General features: G+C 40.1%; 1 protein-coding gene across 7 annotated transcripts in view; it reads left to right on the top strand.

Moving 5' to 3' along the window:
* FBXW11 (F-box and WD repeat domain containing 11) overlaps positions 1-7,495 on the top strand; it is a 106,081-nt gene that overhangs the window by 7,600 nt on the left and 90,986 nt on the right. For 2 of the 7 annotated variants that reach the window (XM_015565089.1, XM_006765389.2), the window contains exon 2: positions 2,319-2,479. The exons of the other annotated variants lie outside the window; for them this stretch is intronic. The gene's annotated coding sequence lies outside the window, so the exon portion shown is untranslated. The remainder of the gene's footprint in view (positions 1-2,318; positions 2,480-7,495) is intronic. 7 annotated transcript variants of the gene reach the window in all.

Here is a 7,495-nt window from a genome sequence, read left to right as displayed (position 1 = left end):
CAGGAAGCATTTCAGGACATTCCCTCTCAGGGTTAGTTAACAATGAACGCTTTCGAGCTGTGAAGTAGGAACCGTGGGACATTAACATGTAAAAGTCTGTGAGTAGAGAGATGTGCAAATGCTATAAGTGTAATGAATATAGGAACCATTCTCTTAATAGCAAGCTTCTGGTTCACAGAAGGAAAAGGAGAATTAAATGAGAGTTCTGCTACTGAGAAAAAAGGAACTTGAGTAGTTTTTACATTTTTAAGAGTTAAATTGAGAACACTTACCCACTTGTGAGAATTAATAATAAAACACATTTGGTTCTGTGAAAGGGTCACTTGGGGACTCAAAGAGGAAGGGGCACAGGACAGGGGGACCTCAGTCTTTACACTCCTGGTCTGACAGCTATTGATCTTTATGTCTTAGCCTAAGCCCTTCCACCAATTAGGCATTCAGTAAATGTTCATTTGAAGGGAAGAGGGGAAAATTAACCCCCTAACACAGGGAAAAGGCCTGACAATTCTAGAGGTTCCGAAGTGAGTTCCTTAGCCAAATTGTTCTGGTTGTGCTTTGCTACAGTTGTTCAGCGTATTTGTTGTAGCACTAAGTTATACTTTGAAAAGCAGACTCCTATTATGTTGCCTTAGTAGTTAGCTACTAACCATAGCTCACTATAGCTGCTTTGATCAAATCGGGGTTGCTATTATATCCTTTGGCTCCAGAGTAATCTCACTTAATGGGAAAAACCTGAGCGCTCATTCTTGCGATTTTACTTACTAGTATGTGATATCTTTTAAGTTTTGGGTATTAAGATATTTCCATCTGATTATTTTGGGGAGGTTAATCATCGACTGGTATTTCAGTCACTTCAGTTGCTTTGCCTACAACCTGAAAAATCCAAACATCTTTAGTCATTGCCTATGATTTATGAACAAACCTAGGAATTTAAAAATTCTTCGGTTTCAACTAGATTTGAGATTCTCGGCCAGAGACACAGTCTTTGCTTATAAACAAAGACTAGTTGGGCAGCATTACACTGTGTTCTGTCTTAACGTTAATACTGTAGGCCTTAGAATTACATGGCTCTTTGTTAATGAAATGCTTTCTTAAGTGGCAAGACCTCTGGAATTAGCTGTTCAGGATAGCTCATCTGGTTCAGTTGTGTTTTCGTTCAGGTAGGCCGAAATATTTCCTCTTCTATACTGTTTTAGTTCTCCATTGGTGTTAATTAACTTAGGAACCTTTGAGAGGAAAGCTTGGTTTCATCTGCTCCGGAATCTTGGCCTTTCTAATCCTTGGACTTGGCTGCAGCTGTGCTCTGCGAAAAGGGCTTTGACCATACTAACTAGTAGATGTGGGAGTTTGGCAAGTTATTTCTTCTCATCTTTTTTGAGAATTAAATGAGTAATGAGTGTAAAGGGCTTGGCCCATTAGTAGTCCTTCAATAAAGCTAGGTATTTTAATTACTGCAGGGATATTTTGGCAATAGTGTGGCAATTGAAGTAGAAAATTTATGTGCAATATGTTCACATTCTTTGATTTTTAAGTGTTTATCTATGTCCTTCTGTTGAATGCCTTTCTCTTTCTCCCTTACAGTTTGTTTAGAATTTCCAGTCTAATGGAAAAGTTGGTGTGGTAGTAAAAGATTGCTCATAAAATGTGGACTGGACTTATGTTTTTAAAGGTGTCAGCTAGTAAATTATTTATTAGTGTTCTTTACTATTTCCCTTAGTTTACTCAATGACTGCCTATTGTAGGGATTGACCTTTATTGAATCAAAGTACACTCTTAAAATTATGCCATGTGTTTTAAAAAGCCCATATTTTATTTGGGGGTTGAAGATTTGGGTAATGTGTAGATTTGATGTCTTATGTTGCAAACGAAAAGATTTCTTGTTAGGTGCTTAAGTAAGTATCTTTAACGGGAGGTATTTGAGCCCTTCCTGATCGTTAGTTTTGGCTGACAAACTTTTTAATGGTGGAGGAGCTGTCTTAGAAAATGGAGAAAGAAGTTCATTGTAGCCGAATGGTCTGGCACAGTTTCTGTGGATGATAGTGTAACCAGTTCGCTGCTCTCATTTGGAAATTGCGTGCTATTTATCAGAGTAAATATTGATATTAGGGATGTAAGCCTTTGCCATGTAGAATTTCTTCCCCTTCTCTCAGCTCAGAGGCGAGGAATGCTGCTGCAGACCTTTTATGCCAAATAGCTTACTCGGGTTGTAACTGTGCCTCAGATCCACTGCTCCATTACCCTTCCTTCCATTTCTTGGTGGCTGTCCTGTGCCACTGGTGCCATGGTGGGTGTATGGATTGCTTTCTGTCTTCCAACAGTTACCGAAGTGCATGTTTGGGATTTTGTTGAAGAAAGCTGGATACAGTAAACGGAAAGGATCTTGGGAGCTGCTTGACTGCTGTCTTTTCTCAGACTAGTCTGAAAGGGAACCCCCCATTCACTCTGGATCGGTGGATCTGAAGTACAGAATATTGTCCAGGTAAGCAATTACCCTGCATTGTTTTGTTCTGTGGAACTCAACTTTCTGAAAGAAACTTAAAAACCTTTTTTTTTTTTACTTGTTGCATTCATAGGGAAAGGAAGAAATGTTAGCTACGTGTGCTTAGTACTCAGCCTGTGTTTGGATGTGGATCAGTGAAGGTGCATGTGGCAGAAGCGCTAGTAAAAACTTTGTTGCAACATAAGAAGTGCAGTTATTTTTATTATAGGCTTGAATGGTTTATGGTAATGGTCCTACAGGGAATTTTGCTTAAGGAATAGCTTGTAAAATATGGACAATAAATGATAATTTTGGGGCATTATCTCATAATTTATAGTTAAAACCTGGTCAAAATAGTTTCTGTAGTTACCACGTAAAGTAGTCTTTTATTCTCAGGACTGTTGGAGGGTCTTCTCCGGAAGATGTATTGACTGGGACAACTGTTTATTGAGCAGCTGCTAAGTGCCAGGTACTGTTGTAGGCATGTGCTATTTCTTACTCAGCTGGCACATGCTCTACCTGTATTTTGCAGATGGTGACATGAAGCCCATAGGCATTAAGTGCAAGTAGCCCAGGGCCCCACAGCAAGTAAATGGCAGAGCCAGGCTTTCGGCTTGGGGCTTTGTACGCGCCTCTCCGCCTGACTACATTTCTGAAGCTTGTACTTCAGCTTCGGGTTTTCAGATTGCCTATCCGCAAGAGCAAGGTTTACACTCGGTTTCCACTAGAAAGAACACAGGGTCGGTCATTGTGTGGGAAGGTATTTTCATTATAGCTGGTGCTCTCCCCACTTAATGAGAAAATTAGAAAATCTTCAGTCAGTTCATCAAGCAAACACAAAGGTAACGTAGGGAGTACGAGAGGCAATGAATTTAAATGTCACAACAGCTCTATACAGGGAAGTATCATTTGGTCCAGTGAACTCAAACTTGTTTTTATTTCAGTTCCTCTTTAGTTGTTATTGGTTATTTAAATAGCTCAGTAGCTTATTATGCAGACTTCTTTTGGACCTCTGGTTTGTTAGCCTTATAAGTAAGACATTGTCAGGCAACTCTCTTGACAACATGAGTTTTTTGGTACTTAATGTTCTCTCCAGGTTACTGTAATCTTTACAAAGTTCTTTTCATTGTAAGCTGACACTCTGACTTTATGATCCTTCTTCTAGTTTAATTCTGTATGTTTGCTAGTACGTCTCCTACGTGAGCATTTTTATCACTTGTCATCCAAAGAGCTATCAGGGTGGTGGTGTTAGAGGTAATAGCAGTTAATACTTACTGGGCACTGACTCTGTACTGAGCACAATTCTAGACACTTCCTATGTCTAAACTCATTTTATTTTCATAGTAACCCAGTGAGGTGGGTACCATTATTTGTATTTATTGATGAGGAAATTGAAGCATAGAGAAGTTACACATGTTCAAGGTCACACATCTAGTAAGAGACAAAGATGAGATATGTTTCCAGGCAGTCTGGCTTCAGAGAATATGCTTCTAACCTCTGCTATTCTGCCTCTAGTTTAGACTATCATCCAGCGATAAAAAGGGTCACAAATCCTGAGGTCTAAACTGTACATTCTGACGTGAAGAAATCATTGCAAAGGGAAAGGAAACAATTGCTGTTGAGTATCTCTTACCTCCTCTAGCACTCCGATTCTGTTAGCCATCGGGACCAGCTACCAGGCTGTTTCCCAAGAGGGCTCACAGTCGGTTGCTTCAGGTTACCTTCCAGAGCAGTGCTGTCCAAGAGAACTTGTGGTGACAGTGGCAGTGTTCAGTGTCTGTGCTGTTCAGTGGGCTATTTGGAAATGTGTTTCTATATCCGAGGAACTGAGTTTTTAATTTTAATTTACATTTAAAAAGCCACATGTGCAGTTTTAGAACTTGCCTTCCTTCATCTTTGGTCTGGTCCTTGGTTTAACAGCCTTAGAAATCTGATCTGGTCAAGCGGCTGTTATCCAGGCGTGGGCTTACCTTAACCAGCTGTGCGAGACTGATGTGGAAAGCCAGAATTCCAGTTTATTATTTTATAATGATATGTGCTTGTTGGCAATTTTATACAAACTTTTCTGATAAGTAGATTTGCTTACTTGGTTCTAGTTAATATTCTGGTTTAATTTTTTCAACTAAGAAACAAGAAGTACCTGAGACTCAAGCCAAATGACTAGAATGTTCTCTCTTCATGTAGGTAGACTTTACCTACCGTGTCAGAGCATAGTCAGGCAGCCTAGTTAGCGTGGACTGGCTGGGGGAGTGAGACACTTGCTGGTCGGGACTGAAATAGCCTCATTCAGCTGTAGGGATGGGCAGTTTTTCCCTGTGGCAGAGCCTCTTCCTTCAGCCTCCCTGCTTGCTTTTACTTTCCAGAATCTTTCCGATTAGGTATTCGTTTTTAGACCTGTTAATAAATTCAGCTTGAATGCACTCTTGACTTCTCAGTCTGGGAAGCCTTTGTTCTCCGTAAGGTGCCTTTATCACTGTCGTGGTCCGCTTTGTGTTCATTTGGGACTTCAGAAGCCAGCTGAATTTTCCTTGCTTCCCTGTAGCCTCTTTCTATCGAAACGCATCTTAGCTTATTTAATTTGGTCCTAAAGGATGGGGTAGAACAGGAACGTACTCATAAAAGGCACACCTGGTGACACATGCTCTTTGTATTACATCATGTTATTAAATGTGCTTGGTTTCTGTTTACTACATCATTACTTTGGGACTTGTTCTTGCGCCTTCTGTTCTCAAAGTAGAAAGAGTAACAGAACTGAATTTGTATTTGGCTGCTAGCTTCTCAGGTGTGTGCAAGATGGATGGAGGAGACCAAGGCAGAGAGACCAGTTAGTTCAAATGATCAATGATTAGAAGGTGAACCAAAGCATTGACAGTGGGTGTGATGGGGGAGGGTGGACTTAACAGAGATGTCAGTGGTTAGGATCTACAGAACTTGGAGATTGCTTATAAGAGTAGGACACAGATGCAATAGAGGATAAATTGTAGATTTTGGCGTGGGCACCAAGATGTATGCTTTTTTCTTTTCCAAGATAGGGAATACTAGAAGAGCAGGAAAGAATGAATTCAGTTTATGATGAATTTTGAGTTGCCTAATGGTGAATCCTCTAGGAGGAGAAGTGTCTAGTAGGAATATTGATCTGGAATTCACCAGAGAGAGCAAGGATAGAAAGATGTGAGAGTTTTTTTTTTGTTTTTTTTTTAGATGTGAGAGTTTTTATTTAGCCTCAGTGGTAGCTGAGTTTACTTTTTTTTGTTTGTTTGTTTGTGTTTTTTTTTTAGATGTGAGAGTTTTTACTTAGCCTCAGTGGTAGCTGAGTTTACCTAGAGTTGTAAGGTTACTCAGAGCACAGCTTGAGGAATGTGTGTATCCTGGTATGGGAATGCCACTTTAAAGGAATGGGCTGCAACTCAGGTCATAAGATCATATTTGATGTTGGTCAAGGGGTTGGTTATCACTCTCTTCTTTCCATCTTGACCCGGGAATTCTGGTCAAACTGTTTCCAGTCAGCAAGTGAGTCCATTTGGCTTGGGTTGTGGTTTTCTTTTCCACTGTAATGGTTTGTTTAATTGATAGAGGTACTGTTTTTGAAATGGTTGTGTTTTTTTTTTAAACTCCATGTTATAGCCATACATCTTCTGTGCATTTATGCAAATTCAATTTTCTGTATCTGGTGATAAAAACAAGGGAAAAATAACCTAAACAGTGAAGGTTCTGGATTAAGAGTGAGGTGGGAATGGAAATCTGCTCTTCCCTCAGCCTGTCTCAGTTCCCCAGTGCTTCTCACCGAGCTGTGATGAGTGTGAGTATGGTATTTTAAAGACACACATTTTTAAATATCACATGAGGCCTGAGTGCCGGCCAGATATTTTATCCACCAGTCAGTGGAAGAAACAGTGAACTGTTCATGTGCTGGAGTGAAAATGAGCTGTGTTGGAATTTTTGAGATGGTGTGCGGGTCTAGTGTGGCATATATTTAAGGCCAATTTTTACTATGTGCTATTTTCACCGTGTGCACTGACTTCATCCCCTAATTCCCAGGTGAGCTGTAATTCCACTGTAATTAGGTTTGGTAATGAAAGCATGGAGATATGAAGAGTCCATTACAGCTACAGTCCATCACTACTTGAGAAATATTTGGAATACATTCTGTCTGTGGTACAGAATTCGTGAGGTACTGTATCTCCAACTACTCAACCACATTATTCTGTACCTTGATTTTTTAAAAATGTAAATTATGACATGGTCATCTTTCATACCAATTCCCAAAGAGAACTCATATTTCTTGAGTAGATCATTTAAAAGCTGCATGCTGACTCATGGTCTGTGCTGTAATTTGTGAAACCAATCTAGACTGATACACATATGTATAGGCTATTTCCAGTGTTTACCTATTACCTGTAATGCTGTAAAGAATAATGTAGTGTATATGTCATTTCACATGGAGGGGTATTCAGGACAGATTCCTACCAGTGAGCATCCCTGGATAGGTGCTCTTCAAAACCCGATAGGCATTACCGCATTGCCCTCCTGTCACCGAGCAACAGTTTCCGCTGTCACAGGCTTTGCTTGCCAGTGCTCAGATCCTGACACTCTCAGGATGTTATATGAAGGTTAAGCTAAATGCTTTGTAAATGATTTTCTCTTTTATCCCTCATAACTTTTATTATTAAAAATTTCATGTATGTTGAATTGGAGGGAAAAAAACCCCAGTACAACAAACCCTATATACTCTCCATGGAGATTCAGTAATTGTTAACATTTTGCCATATTTGGGTCCTTTATCTGCCCTTCCCTCCCTCCCTCCCTCCTTTCTATCTATCTGTCTATCTATCTATCTATCTATTTATTTATCTTTATTGATTAAGGTATTACATATGTGTTCTTATTCCCCCATTGCCGCCCCCCACCCCTGCTCGGGCCCTCACCCCCCTCAGTGTATGTGTCCATTGGTTATGCTTATATGCATGCATACACGTCCTTTGGTTGATCTCTTCCCTTTCCCCCGACCCTCCCCTG

This window comes from Myotis davidii, unplaced genomic scaffold, assembly GCF_000327345.1.
Source record: "Myotis davidii unplaced genomic scaffold, ASM32734v1 scaffold399, whole genome shotgun sequence".
In the NCBI taxonomy this organism is placed as follows: Eukaryota; Metazoa; Chordata; class Mammalia; order Chiroptera; family Vespertilionidae; genus Myotis; species Myotis davidii.
The sequence above is the reverse complement of the archived record's forward strand: the minus strand, read 5'-3'. Positions and strand labels throughout refer to the sequence as shown.